Source organism: Halyomorpha halys, unplaced genomic scaffold, assembly GCF_000696795.3.
Source record: "Halyomorpha halys isolate HHAL.00 unplaced genomic scaffold, Hhal_1.1 Scaffold40.1, whole genome shotgun sequence".
NCBI lineage: Eukaryota > Metazoa > Arthropoda > Insecta > Hemiptera > Pentatomidae > Halyomorpha > Halyomorpha halys.
Genome location: NW_027106400.1, coordinates 1,026,166 through 1,046,954, shown reverse-complemented (window position 1 = coordinate 1,046,954; position 20,789 = coordinate 1,026,166). Strand labels below are relative to the sequence as shown.

General features: G+C 32.2%; 1 protein-coding gene and 1 long non-coding RNA gene across 3 annotated transcripts in view; one reads left to right on the top strand and one right to left on the bottom strand.

Annotated features, from left to right (window-relative positions):
• Positions 1–20,789, top strand: part of LOC106687902 (uncharacterized) — a 641,896-nt gene that overhangs the window by 528,599 nt on the left and 92,508 nt on the right. The window lies entirely within an intron of this gene.
• On the bottom strand, positions 9,338–12,785 carry LOC106687932 (uncharacterized). Its single transcript, XR_001344243.2, has 2 exons — positions 12,508–12,785; positions 9,338–9,836 (listed from the first exon to the last, which is right to left on the bottom strand). It is a non-coding gene; the product is annotated as an uncharacterized lncRNA (long non-coding RNA).

Below are 20,789 nucleotides of genomic sequence, written 5' to 3'. Positions count from 1 at the left end.
CCATGTATTTTGTAATCAATGTCCTATTCTTTGATCCAAAATCACTTGCATTACATCATCACCACACTGCACGTAATCAGACAGTAAATATTGTAGATGAAAATCCACATTACCATTACCATACAGGAAAAATTTATATACCAGGCTCTATATAAAAAAATCATTATGTTGCGGAAAGAAAGATGTAGGTCACAATTATCAAAACGATTGATAGTAAAAACAACACAAATACGATTACTATTATGTAGTGCTTTAGTGCACTTGCTCAGCCTCCACTGGCTCATTACCAGCGAGAGGGATGCTCTGGGATCTTTTAAGCTCTGCTCTACCCCTCACGCGTGGGGAATAGAGTGGGCTCAGGGATCCTCAGGTCGATTGTGTAAATATTGTATATATTATTTTATCATTATGTTATTTTATTTATTTATTTTTCATACAGATAGTTTGATTATGTTCATTTTGTTTATTCTTTTGTTTGTATATAATTTAGAGAGTTTTTTTTATTTATTTTTTTCTTTTTATTTTAGTATGTATGAGATCATTCATCATTATTACCTATTGCCCACAACTGTGTGGCAGATTGTAATATCTATCAATAAATAAATCTATTAATCAAAAAAAAATTATGTAGTATTCCCAATCTGGCATACAGTAATCTCTGGTGCATCCCCCACTAGGTAGCCAGATAGTCCTCCGACCAGGAGCTCAACCATAGCGGCCGTGAGTGAACCATGGCAGTTCCAAAAGGCACAGCTGCACTTCTCACTGTCGGTAATTTCATCCTAACATCCACTGCTTACTCCTGAAACAGAACATATTGATAGCAAGGATTCGTTAAATGTTGATGCTGCTGTATAGTCAACACAAGCCGACAATGTGGTTATAATGAGTTCACAAAAGTTGTGAAACGTAATAATGTAGCTTTTTGTTATTGTTATTTATTATCTTAAAATTATCGTTTTATTTGAATTGACAACTAAAAAAAACTTTTATTTGAAACTCTAACGATTTATGAAACTTTTGCTGGATATGTTACTCTGATCATTAAATTCCAATTTTTTTTTTCGTACTCCCTGACGAAATAAATACTTGATTACATACACACAGGTAGGTGTATGTATATCTGGTACTTTGTATTCCTGTAATTTCAAAAAATTTTTTTTTCTTCATAACCCCTATTTCTGGATTTCATTTAAGGTTTTTAGTATGAATATATATTCTGATCCTGCACTGTTTCCTTCTTCTGTAGTGGCCTACATTTTAAGGAGTTTTTGACTTGTATTTTTTGTTGTTGTGGGCGTTAAAACACACATTAGTTTTAATTAATTAATTAATTTTAAACAAAACCTATAAGAAAAACAAATTATTCCATAAATTCGTGTGCTGGCACGTCGTTTCTGAGTTTTTATCAGGTTCGTTGTCAACAAACCGGAGGGGACGCTGGTGTAAGGGTCCTGAACAGTGGATTTCTTTGGTGCTGTAGGGAGTCGACAAAGTGTATGTGCCTGCGTTCAATTTCAAATATAGAAGAGCGACGGCCCTATATCACTTTTGAAATATTAGCTTAAAAAGGGAAGAGGAAACTTTAAGATTGTTAAATCGAGCACTGTTTAAAAAGCCCCTGAAATTGAAAAACGGCATGAAACCCCGCCCTCAGTGGTAGCCTTACTTATCTGCCTTTTTAAACAGACAATTATAGCGAGTAGGTTGGTCGATGTACGACGTCACAATCTCACAAGAGGAGATCGTAACACAAAAAAAAGGCAATCCTTCCCCGGCGGACCCGCCCCGCTAAATCCCCGGAGAGCGACGGCCCTATATCATCACATCACTTTTGAAATATTAGCATAAAACGGGAAGGAGAGACTTTAAGATATTTTAATCGAGCAATATTTAAAAAGCTCCTGAAATTGAAAATCGGCATGAAACAGGACATATGTACACACGAGGCAGTAAAAACACTTTATGCAACGGGAAGATGTAGGTCGCGTTGATCAAAATGATAATGTATACGTGTTTTGTGAATGCGGTTATCATCATGTAGTATGCCTAGTAAATTGAAACAAAAAAATTGTTGTTCAAAATACAAATTTTTATTATGTCTTCGACCTATGTGACTTAGGGGTCGAACATGGAGAAGTAATGAAAAGATCTTTTTTAATTTTTTATTTTTAAATGTTTACAACAAAAGGAGTGGAATCATTTTTTTGTCAATAGAAATGGACCAGAAGTACGCTTTACTCATTTTCAGATAATGGCCATGTACCAAAGAAATTTATTATTTACGTTCATCAAAAATCAAAGAGTTCTTAATTTTTTATTTTAAGCATAAATGTATATCAAATTAGTGAAATTGTTTAAAAAATAATGTTTATCTTGAGAATGTTTTTAGTAAGTTTTAAGATCAAATTAATTGAATAATTTATTAGTAAAAATTATCAATTGAGATTAAATAAAATAGGTTTGTATGTTTTTGTTTAAAGGCGTTAATAGTAGGTTTCGTTCCACGGGCTCCATACCAGAGGCCTCCCACGTTGAAGTCTCTTTCATCGGAACCCTCACGAAACTTTTTCTCTAAGGAAAGAGATGAATTTATCGTAAATGTCTTCCTTTTTCCTTTTCACTTTTTATGGCTGGTCAAGGTCATTATTTTCATATCTTACGGTGGCATCCAGAATGATTACTAACTTCCCCTTCTTAGTAAAAGCAACAATATCCGTACTTCTTGTATCCGTATCGACACATTAGACCTTATCGAAGTAGGCAAAATCACTTCCTTTTAGGAGCTTCATTAACGCGTGCTTTACTCTGTGATGTCAGCATGTTATGAGGAGGGAGTTGTTGGGGCATTCCCCCAGTACAACAATGTGCTGGTGTTCATTTGCGACTGAGGGAGCCAACTTCTCTATCCTGTCCGCTGACATGTGGGACTTCGTGTTGGGGTGCACAATTTATATTCAACATCAAGGCATTGCACCATAAAATGTTAAAAAAAAAAAAAAAAAAAGAAAAGAAAAAAAGAAAAATCTGTGAGAACTTCTGATAAATTTAGAGTCAGCCCTCCCAGGAGGGGGTGGCAGTTTTCTGATCAGATAAGAGTACGGCCTATTCTCAAGTTTCTAATTTTAAGTAAAAGAGATTTATTAGAAGATGAAATAAATCAATCAGGAAATGTTCCAATCGATTCTCTGTTTGATGGTTATTACAAATAAATACAGACTACGTACCTCATAAAAACTGAAGTAGACTGCCAATGAGTTCTCATCAGCGTGTCTCCAAGTTTAATTTCTCTTCGTTCTTAAAATGATGTTGTTAATAACTGGAAAATTAATAATAAACATTAGAATGCATCACTTGTTTTATTACAATATTTACACTGACTGAATTAGGGAGGTTATCAGGTACTCAGTGCCACAGTTTCTCCCCCACTTATTTTAAGACTACTATGATTTTTGGACACCTTACATACTACACACTTCACCCAATTACTGACTTCTGCCCCTTATCCTTCATTTCATCACAAAATCCTTGTAGCGAGTAGGTTGCCGTTACTCGTAGGGTGACTTCTTGGTTGAGGATATTTTCTGGTTCAGATAAATCACTAGCTTCCATGTCCGGATCAGGTTCTGGATGGATTATCGCAACTGGACTCTCAGACTCTGGAGCTGGACTTCTTGGAATACTCTTGAACCTTGGAGCTTGACTCCTCATGGACCAAATGTCACTTGCTTTTTAGGTTTGGGAACCTGTGTAGGTCTCAGTTGATTGATGTGTCTTTTAATAGATCTTCCTGAATCCAGTAAGACTTGGTAATGACGAGTGCCCAATTTTCTTTGTGTTTCTCTAAATTGCTCCATACATGTATATTGTTTATAACGTTTTTCAACTGTTGTTTATTTTGAAATAAAACAAAAATTTTTTGGTTGAAAATTTACCTAGAAAATTAATTTAAATAGAAAAATAGTATTAAAGCCACCTCAAATCGACTATGTCTTTTTATTGGAAGGCTTTAAAATCAACAAAAAACAAACTGAACTAAAAACTAACATAAACAAAATATACAAGCAAAAATACAAAGGCCTTTCAGATAAAAATAAAATAGTCAGATAAATTATGAAAATGATAACAAAACTAATTTACACATAAACAAACAAATAAATATATAAAATAAATACTGCACGACGAAAGGTTGCTCCACTCCGATAGGTCAGAGGAAGAGTGCTGCCGAGATGTGTAGGTCTGGCTCATCGATGGTCCAAATATCCAACAGTCGTATTGTATTAGGCGAGCCGACAAAATGAACGCAGACAGGGCTGGTTTTTTCTTTTCAAATAACTAAATCTAAATAAAACAATATAAATAAAAATATATGTAACTTAAATAAACAGTAATAAAACTCAAATACTATTTACAAGGTAATTTTATATATTATGGCGTTAACAAATAGATTAAAAATAAATCTATCTTAGGACTTTAAGGATTAATTTTAAGTATTAAAATTAGACAATATTAATCTTATACTTCAGTATTCGTCTTCTTCCTATTTTCTTATATTGCTTTTTACGAATGCCCAGAGACAACTATAACTGGCAACAGTTACTAGTTTCAGTTAAACATAAATATATATATACACACCATTAGGTTTTTTTCTTTATTTTTGGTCTACAGATCTTGTAGAACTTTGGCCCCCTGAACCAGCCGTCTTCACACCTGCCAGTCTTGTGCTAATGTTTTCCAGTTCTCGTTCACATCTTTGTCAATTCTATCCATCCATTTTGGGCCTTCCATGTGGTCTCAACAACTATAGTGTAGTTAATTCATTATTGTTGAGAGGACTCCAGTGGAATTGCTTCGGGGCACATGTCCCTCCCATCTTAATCTCCTTGCCTTCAAGTCATTTAACCCCTGGCCAGCCTTTAACCCCTGTTAAGGGTCTGATCCCATATCGCTCCTGTAATCTTATGGAGGACTGTCCTTTGAAATCTCTCTCTTCTGCTTTCTATTGTACCTATTTAAGTACAATAATTTGTACATTATCATAGCATTGTACATCCTTAGCATTGATTCAGGTTATTGTGGAGCCGAGGTATTTGAAACTGTCAATTTTCAGAAACGATTTTCTATCCACGCTGACCATATCGTTTGGGTGGATTTGTCGGCTTACATTCATATACTATTTTCGATTAATTGCTAGTAAATACTTCTGGACACAAGGTTAGCCTCAAAAAGATGATTTCGAACAGTCTGTACTCGTGCTACGCGGAAACTGACGACGTTTGTTCCCAGCTATTGAGGTTCGGAATATTTTGGCATTTAAGGGGATAAAACGGTCTTCTCTCGACTGGTTTCGTGTGGTCTACCATCATGAGGTCTGTCTTCGATTAATCAAAAACCTGTTCCAACACCTTACAACGTCACTTTGCCCTATTTATAAGCATTGGCTTTTTGTGTTTATCCTTCCTCCCTCAAAGAAATAATGCTATGGCATTTTCCTGGAGATAAAGCATTTTTGCTCAATATGAAAAATTATTTATTATTTATAATTATTCTAGTTAAAGTTCCAGACACCATATCAAAATAAAAAAAACCTTATATTTATTTCAGGTAACCATTGGCTGAAGTATTCAAAATTGTATTTATGTTTTAATTTAAAAAAATAAAATAAAACACAGTAGGATCATAGGGAAAGTTATTCACTTATCATTTTTAAATAGTGCGATTAAGGTGTTTGAAGCAGTATCCTTGTTAAAAGAAAAAAAAATCCAGGATAAGTTTAAAACCGATTGTGAGCATCAAATCACCTAAATACCAAATTTTCTCTTAATATTAACATAAATAGGTGTATATTTCCATTGAGAGACACTTTACTAAATGTATAAATCATATTTTTTGACATGCAAAGTGTATGGGCTATAATAAATATAATTTCATTTAAATAAACTTTAATTTGGGTAATATTTTATATATTTTTTCTTCATAAAAAAATGTAGAATCATATGCAATACAATACAACATTCATACACATGCAATATAATGCAATATACATACAGTATTAACAGAATGAAAAAAATGACAATAACTGGTTACTTTATCTACAATCAAAATTTATTGGAAAGTCTTGTAATATATACTTCATATTACAACAGACTTCTCTAATTAGTTAAAAACATTTTCCATTATGTTCCTATTTCTTTTTATTTTATGCACTTTAGAATCAGATACTCATGTTAATATTTAATCTTAGTTCTAGTAAATGTCTGATTTATGTAGGTAAATATTGAAGATGGAGGCATATCCTCGAAACATCAGCTTATTACAAAAATATAATTTAAGATATATAAGATATTTTATATTATCTTCTCTTTAATAAATTACTAGCAATACTATTAATACTAAAATATTAATATAATGACAGAGAAGGGAATGATATATATCAAGTAAGTAAAAGACATAGAAATAAGATAATATACCTTAATTTTAATTATTTAGCCAATAAGATGAAACATAAATATGAAAGAATATTTAAAATTAATACTGAGTATGACTTAATCTCATCCTTAGGAGCTAATGATATAATACAAAATTACATGTTAGTCAATGCAACATAATCCTAAAAATAAATTAATAAATAAATTATAAATTTGTTATCATTGGGAAATAATTTCAATTTTGAACAGATACACAGTTACAGACATACAAATTACAGTTGATTTAAATTAAACATAGCAAAGTACAGATAGAAGGGCCATACAAATGGAACGAGGGATTTTTGCATAACATACACATGAAGTTAGTAAATGTACCGTGTTATAGGTTTATAAAAAGTATATACCTACATGCATACACCTATAACATATGTATATACCTTTCTATTGAAAATCAAAAACCTTACCGAAGGAAGGTAAGTGCGATTGAAAGTATAGGAAAGTAAATAAGGAAACAGATACAGAATAGTTTTTTGTGTTTATTTACCAAATAAGAGTAAATATAAATATAAAGGAATGATAATAACTGAAGTACTAAATACAATTATTAAAAACCCTTAGAAACAAGTAATATAAGAAAGAAACAACATTATGTAATAAAAAGTTACAGTTAATACTCAAAACTATAACAAAAAATATATAAAGTTGACTAGTAATATATATATATATATATATATATATATATAACAAGATGGTCAGGGTTGCGGTCAAAAGAGAAACAAAAATAGTTTACAACTATTATTATTGACTAGTAATAATCCAAATTACAACTATTATTATTGATTAGTAATAATCCAAATTACAACTATTATTATTGACTAGTAATAATGCAGTATTTCAACTGAAAAATCTGGCAAAACACAACACTGTAAATCAAACAAAAACGGATGATCTTAACGATAGGATAACTTTATTTCAACGCAATTCTGAGATGACAAAGAAAACTTGATTCAGTAAAAAAAAAATCCAAAATCCTAATAAAAGTTTATGTCACATGAATGGACCATAATTGGAATATAAACAAATACACTGAAGGATCATAATTGGAATATAAACAAATACACTGAAGGACCATCATCGGAATACAAACAAAAGGACATACAAATACTCTAACAAACAAAAGGACAAACAAATACACTAAGGACCATCATTGGAATATAAACAAATACACTGAAGGACCATCATTGGAATATAAACAAAATGACATACAAATACACTAACAAACAAAAGGACAAACAAATACACTAAGGACCATCATTGGAATATAAACAAATACAGTGAAACTACAAAACTAACATATCACTTATGATTTAAGATAACTTTATATATTCTGGATATAAGAAACCGTAAAACAACCTAACATTAGAAATGACAGCTCATATGTCACCTATTTTCCAGATATAGAAGCTTAATAACGATAGCAACATCGTTTAACCTTCCAATGTTTTCCTTGTACTTTCGAATGTACAACTTGTATTTTGTACTTTGTAGTTATGATTCGAAATAGTACAAAGTACAAGTAAAAGACTAATAGTATTAGTTTGTAATTTATTATGAAACAGGTCCAGAGTCCAGGCTTTACAAATGGTTAAGCCCACACTGCACAAGTGGTAAGAGGGATAAAATGATTATGATGATGATGATTTCCTTATCTTTTTTTTACTATCTTAATTATTTATTTTCATATTTTTTGTTTGAAGTATACTATTGCCCATTGCCCAAGTTTGTGGAAGATTGTAATATTGCCAATAAATAAAGTAATTATTATTACTACTGGGTGTCTAGATGTATTTTTATGTAAATACAGCTATAAATATCAATAAATAAAAATAAAATAATACTCTTAATACATGGTTTTTTTAATAGCTAAGTAACATTTGTTTTAAAAATTCGTTGTCATTTTTTTTTCTTTTTCCTTTTCTTTATTTTGTTCTCAACCGTATCTCTCCCACCCTCTCATATTTAACTTTTCTAAGGATCCGTCACCAATTTTCTATTTATACCAGAAATTCAATTTACATTTATAGTCTATCCCTGTCGAACAGATCCGCTACCTTGGACTACATTTGGACAAACGATTAACCTGGAATCCTCACACAAGACTGAAAAGACAGGAAACTCCACGTCGATTTCGACTATTACAGCACTTACTAAACAAACGGTCTAAACTTCCAACACATTACAAAAGACTGATCTTCATGACTGTAATAAGGCCTATCTGGACAAACGAAGTTGAGCTTTGGGGCTCCACTAAACCATCAAATTCCTCCAGAATCCAATCCTTACAGTCCAAAATCCTTCGTAAAATCCTTAATGCTCCTTACTTGGTCACAAATCAAGTCATCCTTCAGGACCTCAATGTTCCATATGTTGCCGATTTGACCAGAACCAGATACTGTTCCTTCCATAATAAACTTCTCATCCACCCAAATCCACTTGTTTCTCACCTGGCTTCTCCTTCATTACCTAATACTCCTCCTAGGCGTCTGAAAAGAAGATGGCCTCGAGATCTTCTCTAGAAATGTTATTGGAGTTCTATCAGTGGGTAGATTCTCCACATATTTGTATCATGTCACTATGTCACCTACAGCAAATTTACTTGTATATATGTGTATACAGTTGTAAATATCAATAAATAAATTATTAAAAAAAATGTACAGTTATAAATAGCAATAAATAAATATTAAAAAAAAAAGTTTATAGTCTAATCCAACACAAATAAGGAAAAGAAGACAAAGTTATAAATAAATGAAAATTTATAAATAAATTTAAATAAAACAGCCATAGCAGATGTAAAGTTCAAAACAAATAAGTTTAAATATGTCTCCGACGGTAAAAATAAATAAATACCATTATTATTTGTAATTTATAATTTATTAGGTACAGAGTAAGATATTACAATGTTTTATACCAGCTGTGGAGTACGATCACGAAATATGCGAACAGTGCTAAAATGAGTAAACCAACTATGAGCCCTATGACGCCATCTTGAAGCATTTCGTTCGTTATAGCCTTGATAAAGGCGATGATGGTCATCACGAGAAATATCACTATCAATATCAGCTGTATAATGACAGCGGCGAGGAGGAGCTGTTTTTGCTTCGGGACAAGGAAGACGACGATCACGAAAATGGCCGATAGGATGTAGCACACGACGAGGGCAACCCAAACGTAGTAGGCCCAGTCGGCACCGCAGTCACCATAGCAGGATCCGTAGTTGTGGTAGCCGAAGAAGAAGAGAGGCATGAGGAGTTCGACGATGCCGATAATCAGCGAACCTATCGGCAGTTCCAGGAGGCAGAAGCACTTATCCACTGTAGGTAAAAAGTCCAAACTACCCATCGCTTGTGCCTGAAACAGAACATACTATAAGGAGCAGGGATTCCTGTTAAATGTTTTTTTTTTTTTATTTATTTATTGATATTTACAACTGTATAAAAAATACAACAAGTAAATTTGATCAAAATGACATAATGATAATGATATGATACAACATGTAGAGAAACTACCCAGTAGTAGAACTCTAAAAACAGTTTACAATATAAGGTCATGAGGCCTTCTTTTCAGGCGCCTCGAAGGATTGCCAGGAATGGAAGAGGAAGCAAGCATAGAAACTAGTGGGTTTGGGTGGTTAGGGAGTTTATTATGGAAGGAATAATATCGGGTTCGGGCTAGATCGGTTACATAAGGAACATTTAGGTCTTTATGGATGGTTTTATTAGTAACAAAATAAGGAGCATTGAGGATTTTACGAAGGATTTTGGATTGTAAAGATTGGATACGAGAGGAATTCGAAGGTTTAGTGGAGCCCCAAAGCTCAACTCCGTATGTCCAGATGGGCCTTATTATTGTCATGTAGATCAGCCTTTTGTAATGAGTTGGAAGTTTAGATCGTTTGTCTAGTAAGTGCTGTAATAGTCGGAAACTGCGTGCAGTTTCCTGTCTTTTCAGTCTTGTGTGAGGATTCCAGGTTTGTCGTTTGTCGTTTGTCAAGATGTAGTCCAAGATAACGAATCTGTTCTACAGGGGTAAGAGCCACATTATTAAAGTATACTGTAGGGCAGTCGGCAGGTTTACGAAGTGGAGTAAATATGATTTGTTGGGATTTATTTTTATGCTCCAATTTCGACACCATTCTTCGAGGATTGTGATATGGGACTGGAGAGTTTGGGATGCAATCAAAGGCCTGTTAAATGTTAATACAGATAATTCCCGTCCCCAATATTCCATAATAACAGCCGGTCTTATCTTAATTTTGAATAATTTACTAATAGCAAGGCGCTCTAATAGTAAGAAGGACAACCCGGACTGCCCCCCCCCCCCATCCCATCAATTACTAATACCAAATGCTCGAATGCACGGTATATTTTCTATCAAAATGAGGCCTTTTTGGATTTACGGAGTTGAGCTTTGAGGATCCAATGAACTTTAATGCTACTTACATTGTCACAAATGAGGACCTAAATGTTCCATATGTTTCCGATTTGTCCAGATCCAGATATCAACACACACAAACTCCCAAGCTACCCTTCTATCAACAGATAGATTTTCCACAAGACTATATCATTTCATCGAAATATAACTCACATATACTTGTTGAACATATTTGTTAATACAAATTATGAAGAGACCATCTTCTTCATAATTAATTATTTATATTTTACTATATATAAATATATTTACATTTTTTAGGTAAAACCATAAGATTCTAACAAATAACATATATGTACGGATATGTACAGATCTGCGATTTCAGAAATACACTATATAGCTTTTTTTTATTACCCCTTCCTGGCCATTTCTGACATACAGAGGGGGTCATCTACAGGCTACTACCATATTTCCCCATGTTGGGGGGTCAAGTTTTCATTTCGTAGGACCATCAAAGAAAAGTCGAACCGAAGAAAGTCAAAAGTCGAACCGGCGCCGCCAGTCAAATTTGGCGCTTTGAACGCGCTAGGCTTCAAACGAGCCTCCTTCATTCCTCATACACTCTAGACTGTAAACTATATGATAATTTTTTAATAAATAATTCAAAATCTATCCATTATAGTCTCAAAACTTTTTATTTCTCTTATAAGTCCAACGTTTCGGCCAATCAGGCCATCTTCAGGGACAATCTATTACAAAACAGTTTCTATTACATGTATGATCCTACAAACAATTCAAAATACTTAACATTATTATTTATAATTTACCTTACCTCAATACAACTTTGAAACCATATAATTCAAACAACTCTAAATTCATGCAGGCTATTCTGCCCAGGTCAAAAACATCAATATCTATGAAACATTAAAAACATTAGGTAAAAAATATTTTTTTGTTAATAAGTATATCCCACATATGTTTAATTACCTAATTAGTCAATTATCACTTAAAACAAAGTCAAATTTATTTATCTGCAGACACTATTCCTTAAACTTTTGGATAAATGGATAGATTTTGAATTATTTATTAAAAAATTATCAGTCTCAAGAAAATATTAAGATTATAAATATATATGATAATTGTTTAATGCAGAATATATAAGTAAGGTTTTCTTCTTATTAGGTTTGCATACCAATTAAATACGGTTAGTCATGAGAAACAATCAGTGCAATGGTTTAAGGGAAGCGATTTAAAATTTAAAAAAAAAAACAGATGTAATTATAATGGAGGTATGTTCTATAAAATACCCATTTGATTTTTTTTTTTTTCAGTTACTGGAGCCCCTATTTTATAGCGATAATTTTCACAATTGTTAACAAAAATCTAAGGCTTTATCTATTTAGAATAAAGATATAGTGGAACGATGCAACGTGGGTTTATGTAGAATTCCAAAAAAAAATTATCAATATAACTTATTAAACAAAACGTCAGAAGAAAATTTTGATAAGTTCATTATATGCATATTCCTTGTCTTTCAAGGTCTTTAGCTTGACCATTATATTAAGAAAATACACACATGACTTTACCAAGAATTCTCCTTTAAAAGATATATTATATAGTAATGGCGAATTTAAGTAGTAAGGTTACTTACTGAATTGATACTACACCAAAAAGTTCAATGAGTTTCCTTTCTTAATAAAATAATAACCTAGCTAACTATGAACTAACGACCTAAGCACTAAATATGAAGTAATTTATTACAAAATTGTCACCATCTGATTTAATTTTTAAAGTTAAAGCTCATCCTTTTGGAAGCACATGTTATCATAACCAGTTTAATTTTTTTTTGAATATTTGAACTTTTAGCTAGTTATAAGCCATATAGGTTATTTTGCGATATGAAACCCTTTCATTTAATATACTATTACCAGTAATTATTATGTGTAGATTATTTATATGAGGTCGAAATGATGGTTTCTTCATCGCCATGGCAACTTCAAATAATTATCTTTTGTCGGATACAGTCAGGTTTTATAATAAAAGAAATCAAAAATAAACAAAAAATTCGGTACGGTACGCAATTTTCACTTGACTCCCTGCAAACGTCCCAAAGTTTTGTGTGAATTAGTGGGCTTTTGGTGAAGTTACTGCCATTTTCGAAACAAAAATAAACTAAAGATCAAAGAAGCCCAAAACTATGAATGAAATAAATTGTATCCAATTTAAGTCTTAAAATAGTCTTTATCTCTTTAGAAGTTCAATGTTTCGGCCAATTGGGCCATCCTCAAAGATAATCAATCAATCAATCAAAGATAAGTAACAAACAACATTAATAATTATTATTTATTTATTTGTTTATGAGACAATTTTGAGAATAGCCTATCATTAGCTTATGCTATTTTGTCAGGCTTCACATTAAACATTATAACATTTTATTACAAATCGATTCCAAACCATCATCACTTGATTCCAACCTTCCTTACATTCAGGTTAGGCATATATTTAATTTATTTCAAACTGTATTTTAATAAATGAATGTATAAGACAAGCTGGCAGATTGTTGATTGACCGTGTGCAATATGGTCCGATTGTGGTCAAAACAAACTCAAATAGTAAATGGGAGTAATATTTTTATTTGAGCCAACGTTTCGCCCCACGTTCCAGGGCTTCGTTAGGGCTAAAAAAGATACAAACACTTGACATAGTTATAAAAAAAAAACAGTGGAAAATAACAGGGGTATACAATCAAATGTAAAATATAATAAGAAAAAATTAAAGGTTATGAACAATAAATGAAAACGGTAATAGTAACAGATAGATAAGAGATAATATAACAGAAGAAATATTTTAAAGAAAGTACAAATTAAGAAATGAAAAGAGAAAAGAATAAAATCAAATGAAAATTAATGGGACAGAATTCATACCTGTTTTGACGGAAGTTGAAGTCAGAGTGAACCGTTTGTATTGGGAGGAGTAGGGATGGCAGTTCAGTATTAAAATTGTATCCTATTATTTTAACTTTATTTCTTCTTTGTTTTTCTACCCATGAATTTTTTTATTTTATTTTATTTTATGATTTTTTAAATAGTTCATCTCCCCCCTCTATTATGTGTATTATCATTTATTGTTTACCTATTTTAATACTTAACTGCCATCCCCACTCCTCCCAATACAAACTGTCCACTCTGACTTTGACCTCCGTCAAAAAAGGTATGAATTCTGTCTCATTAATTTTCATTTGATTTTATTCTTTTCCCTTTTCATTTCTTAATTTGTACTTTCTTTAATATTTCTTCTGTTATATTATCTCTTATCTATCTGTTACTATTACCATTTTCATTTATTGTTTATAACCTTTAATTGTTTGTTATTATGTTTTACCTTTCATTGTATACTCCTGATATCTTCCACTAGGTTTTTTTTTTCTTTTTTTTTTTTAATATGTCAAGTGTTTGAATCTTTTTTAGCCCTGACGATCCCTTCAACGTGGGGCGAAACGTTGGCTCAAATAAAAATAGTACTCCCATTTACTATTTGAGTTTTTAAAAGCTGTTATTTGAAACGAGTGTTTTGAGACATAAATACAAAATACAACTTATTTAAGGATACAATTTAATTTGTTTAAACCATAATAACCTGTCTCAAGAAATTTAAATGATTATAAATAAAAAAAAAATTTTTTTTCTATGGCTAGTAAAATTTGTATTTTAGGGATCCTCGAAGTGAAAACAAAAAACAAATATTTTGTAGGAAGATAGTCAGGGTGGTGGTTTATAAAGGTACCAAATATTTCCAAAAAAAAAATTAATAGTATCCAAAGTTTCGCCCCACTTTGCAGGGCTAAATGTAAACTGTAAATGTTTTAATATGTGATAAGAAAATTAGAATACATTTACAAAGAGTGTATAAAATTAGACAAAAATAGTTATAAAAGAAAGGGACAAATTGAGTTAAGAAAATATTTTAAAAAAAAAATCTATAAGAAATTAATTATTAATAGGTACAATCAGTCTTGTAGGATATAATTGTAAATATTGATCAACAGTAATAAATAGTAGAACATTTAGAAACATTTTTTTTTCAATATCTTTTTTGAAATTTACAACTGTATATTATATAATACATTCAGTAAATTTAACCTCAGTTAAAATGGAGTTTTAAATATGGAGTTTTATGGAGAGAAACTACCCATTGGTAGCACTTTACGACGTTTTACATCAGCAGGTCTCGTGGCCATTTTCCTTTCAGGCCCCTCGGAGGATTGTCAGGAATGGAAGAGGATGCAAGGTTAGAAACTAGGGGGTTTGAGTGGTTAGGGAGTTTATAATGGAAGGAGTAATATCTGGTTCGGGCTAGATCGGTTACATAGGGAACAAGGTTTTTATGTATAATTTTATTTGTGACAATGTAAGGAGCATTGAGGATTTTACGAAGGATTTTGGATTGTAAGGATTGAATACGAAAGAAATTCGAAGGTTTAGTGGAGCCCCAAAGCTCAACTCCATATGTCCAGATTGGCCTTATTACAGTCATGTAGATCAGTCTTTTGTAATGTGTTGGAAGTTTAGACCGTTTGTCTAGTAAGTGCTGTAATAGTCGAAATCGACGTGCAGTTTCCTGTTTAGCGGATCTGTTCGACAGGGAGAGACTATAAATGTAAATTGAATTTGAGGTCTTGGGTATAACTGTACATTATAATACATTTAGTAAATCTGATCTAAGTGAAATTGGAGTGTTACAGGCGTGTAGAGAAACTACCCATTGGTAGCACTCTAATGCGATTTTACATTAGCTGGTCACGTGGCCATCTTCTTTTCAGGCACCTCGGAGGATTGTCAGGAATGGAAGAGGATGCAAGGTTAGAAACTAAGTGATTTGAGTGGTTTGAGAGGAAGTTTATAATGGAAGGAATGATATCTGGTTCGGGCTAGAGTGGCTACATACGGAACATTAAGGTCTTTATGTATGATTTTATTCAAGACAAAGTAAGGAGCATTTTACAAAGGATTTTGGATTGGATGCGAGAGGAATTCGAAGATTTAGTGAAGCCCCAAAGCTTAACTCCGTATCTCCAGATAGGCCTTATTATTGTCATGTAGATTAGTCTTTTGTAATGAATTGGAAGTTTAGACCGTTTGTATAGTAAGTGCTGTAATAGTCGGAATCGAATGTCTTTTCAGTCTTGTGTGAGGATTCCAGATTACTCGTTTGTCCAGATAGCGGATCTGTTCTACAGGGGTAAGAAAAAAATATTCAATCTGAAACTGCTGTAACCCGTGAAGGTTCACTGGTGGAGTACTTTGTAAGGAAGGACCAAAGGTTGTGCAATGAGGTGATTTGGTCAGAATAAGGCTCTACTGCCAGATTTTTACTCAATTAAGGGTACCCACTTAATGAGGTTAGCGCTGTATTTGTTTGTAATTTCAGTTTTTCAGTTCACACACACATAGAGACCGTTTTGCGAGACTTGTTTATACACGGAAAGGTTCCGGACACAGAAACCTCAAAACGTTTGTTTTCGTCGAAAACTTGAATTCGAAATTTCGCATGATCACAATACTTGCACTTAATTAATATTCCATATATAGGTAATTGGAAGTATTTGTCGGAGCGCGCCTGAACCACAGGTCTAACTCACGGCTGCAGTGAAACAGAAAATAATTATCTGCCACAGCTGGATTCGAATCCGGGTCCTTGGAGTAGTAGCACTGTACCTTACCACTCAGCTACTCCCTCCCACCAAATATTAGAACAAAACTTATTACAAATAGTAGCAAATATGGTTAAAAAAAAAAATGAAAGACCTATTGGTGAAGTTTATTTGGCATAGGTAAGGTACAGTAAGAAGTAAGAAGGAAATAGTTGTAACTGATCGAAATAAAATATAAGAAAAAAGATAATTAATTACAACTTCTCTCTTCTCATCTTTTTCATAACTTTAATTTTAAATAATTATTATTAAATTTAAATATTCATATTTATTTTAGTTTGTATAAATTTATATTTTAATTCTTTAATCTTGTTATTTTACTTACATATTTCATTGCCTACATGTATGTTTTATTTCTTTTTTTTAAATAGTTTTCATTTTATACATATATTTATTAACTAGATTTTCATATGAATCTTCTCATAATATTTAGACTATACATGTCTTTTAACACTAGTTATTTATTATATCTATAACTAGTTATTGTATCTATAATGTTATATATATAAGTGGGTGGGAGGCCTGGGAACTATTTTTTTTGTACCTTTATTTACCATCATCCTATAATATACTTCATACTAGTCAACTATCTTCTTCCAACATGAATACAAATTTTTTTTGTGTCAATAACAGTTACATTAGGTAACAAACCCGGATTACAAGTTTCCACATTTTTGGTAGTCCACATCTTCCTCGAACATAAAAGAAGTAGGTTTAAAAAAAAAAAATGTAATTTTCGTTGGGTAAGTCGTTGTTTAAGCAAATGGCGAAACCTTCCTGAAAGACTTTAATAAAGTCAGGTCTATTAATATAAATTATTGCCTAATTGCCCGGCGGGGGTTTTAATAAACGGCCCCCTTTTATCAGCTATATAATGTTAATGAGGAGTTGCCACTAAACGCTGTGAACACGGGTGTCGTAATGGCTTCCCTCCTCCGCGCCTTTTATCACAGCATATCTGTCAAATTATCGATTATTATCTGTTATAAATCGAGTCTGATTAGCTTATCGATTCAAGGGTTACATGTCCCGATCGATGTCCACTTAATTTATAAAATTCACTACCAATTCTATCAGGGTGCCGAAAAATTAATATAATATTTTATTGTAATTTTCAAAATGATCAGAAGATAGTTGACCGTGGATTATATATTTGAGGAGAAGATAATATATATAAGTTTATCGGGAGGTGCGGTCAGCAAAGAACAACATAAATAAACAAAACCATATTTATTTATTTTATGCCGACGCATCAGTTGCAGGCCTACCTTCTACGCCATAACGTGAGTCTCCTTTCTCGTTCTCATATTTGTTACATTATTCTTTTCCCATTCTCCATATTCTATCTTTTTTCTATAAATATATATACATCCTTCATATATATAAATATATAACATATATATTTATATTTTTAAATATAGGTATATAAGTTAATACTCACACTGTAATTCAGATATAAGCCACTCACTATGTTTCATTGTCTGTCATAGTGTTCAATTTGTAGATTCAATTTATTTATTTATTTTTTCAGTTTTTTAGACACTACTTGCATATCTTATATTATGCATATCTTCATACCTACATGATGTTATATTTCATCTTTCACTGTTTTCAATCTACTACCATATCACGATTATCAATCAATTAAATTTTTTTACTATTCAATTATCAGTTATCAATTTTTTTTTATCATTTATGATTGAATTCAATATTTTGTATAATTCCAAATTTTTATGTATACTATTCCTTTTCAATTTTATGTTTTTTCTGAATGTTGTTATCTCTTTTGTTCTATAGCCCTGATGAAGACCTGAAACTCAGGTCGAAACGTCGGGATAAAATAAATAAATAAGTTGGGAGTGCGGTCAGAGAATAACAGAAATAATTTTAAAATCTTATGAGTGGCAGAATTTCAAGCCTTCATCAGGCCTAAGAACAAAAAACAAGATAACAACCAAAGAATAAAGAAATATTCCATTTTTTACATATATTTTCTCTCTAATTACTTCTTTGTTTTACTTATCTTTATATTTTGTTTCTTTATTCTAGTATTTTAATTACATATTTCATTAGATACAAATATTTTCTTTCTCTTTGTTTTTTATAAATTCAATTTTTAAATTATTATTATTAAATTAAAATATTCATATTTCGTTGTTTCTTTGCATTATATAACTTTATATTTTTATTTCCTTAATTATGTTATTTTACTTGAAAATATAATTACTTTCATTACTTTATGATTATCTATTTCCATTCTGTACAATTATGATCTTTTATTCATTAGTTGTAATAATTTTTTTCGTTCTTAGCCCTGATGAAGGCAAGAAATTCTGGCCGAAACACTGGCACTAATGAATAAGTTTTTTTAAAACTTATTTCTGTTATTCTCTCGCCGCAACCCCAACCATCTTCTCATTGATTTTATTTTACTTTTAAGAAGAGAAGAGCACTTATTTATCATTTCTTCATTTGAAAATATGAAAATGTGAAATTATAAGCAGAATTGAATATGAAAAATTCTTTTAATACATCTACTTATAATAAGTCCATCAAAAAAGTTGAATAGTAAGTGAAGGGTAGAAAGTGATGCTCACACCACACCAAATTTATTTGTCAAATAACTAAAAAGTTAATCATCTTAAGTTGATTAATGATCTCAATTCCATTTTTATACTCATTTCGATCTAGGGATTACATAGAGTTTACTTCTTTGGATAGTAGAGATGTTAATGCGATTACAGGAAGACAACGGCTGGAGAGAACCTCAACCCCTTTGATTCTAACCCAAACCCTCACCTCTCGACTCCTTACCTAACCTCAATCCTGTCTTCGGATCGGCAATTACCTTCTCACGAATTAGGACTCCCAAATTATCTTGAAGGCTTGCGAAATTGGCCAATTAATCTAATAGGCCGGAATAATTAAATGTTAAACAGGGCACGGTCTTCAAAGGCTTCGGAATACAAACAGTCCCTACAGGACGCCAGGGAAGGGAAAAAAAGGATTATCTTTCTTAATTCTTTGCCCCTGAAAGCAGGGGGCGCCATTTAATAAAAAATATTCTCTGCTTGCTCTCCTTCTCTCTCTGTCTTAGTCACACCCTCACCCCCTCTCACTCCCCACCACTCTCTCTTCGTGGAATAAATTTATTAGGTCTTTATTATAATTTGAAAAAAAGTAGTAGTCTCTTCCAGCACTTGTGCTAAATCTTTTTACTGAAAGAATAATCATCTAAATTTCCAATTAAGACTTCCGAAACTGTTCTTTCAACCTTTTAGAGTATAAATACATTTTGGAGGATTTTGAGATCTCTTCGATTGTTAGAAATATTTATTGTTCTCATTCTCATGCTCTAAAGTGAAAAAAATATTTTCCTCTTATCGATAAAAGAATTTTCAGAACGAATTATTAAACACTCCAATGTACACAATCTAAATTAAGTTTAATAACTTTAACATTGCTTTCAATTCATTACAAAAGACTGATCTACATGACTATTATAAAGCATATCTGGACATGCGGAGTTGAGCTTTGGGGCTCCACTAAACCATCAAATTCCTCCAGAATCCAATCCTTACAGTCCAAAATCCTTCGTAAAATCCTTAATTGTTACAAATCAAGTCATCCATCATGACCTCAATGTCTCATTTGGCCAAAACCAGATACTATTCCTTCCATGTAAAACTTCCCAACCACCCAAATCCACTTGTTTCTAACCTGGCTTCTCCTTCATAACCTAATAATCCTCCTAGGCGTCTGAAAAGAAGATGGTCTCGAGATCTTCCACTCTAGAAATATTATTGGAGTTCTATCAGTGGGTAGCTTCTTCACATGTTTGTATCATGTCACTATCTCACCTACAGCAAATTTACTTGTTGTATATATGTTATAAAGTTGTAAATAACAATAAATAAATGATTAAAAAAACATATATATATTTTTTTTTTCATTGGCGCGACAGACCGTGGAGGGCCTAGGCCTAGCGCGATGACTTAAAAAATACATCACGCGTTTCCTGACGCGGTTTCCATTGGGTGGGTCCGTCACTCCCACATCTATTTTTGTGAGTGCCACCCATTGGCTAACGGGCCTCACAAATGCGAGATGGGAGATTGTGAGTTAGTATTGCATAATTTTAAGCTTGAAAAGATCCCGGGTCTGCAATCTATGGGTTGGCAGACAGGCGCGTTACCACGCTGCTACCGTCACCCCCTATATAT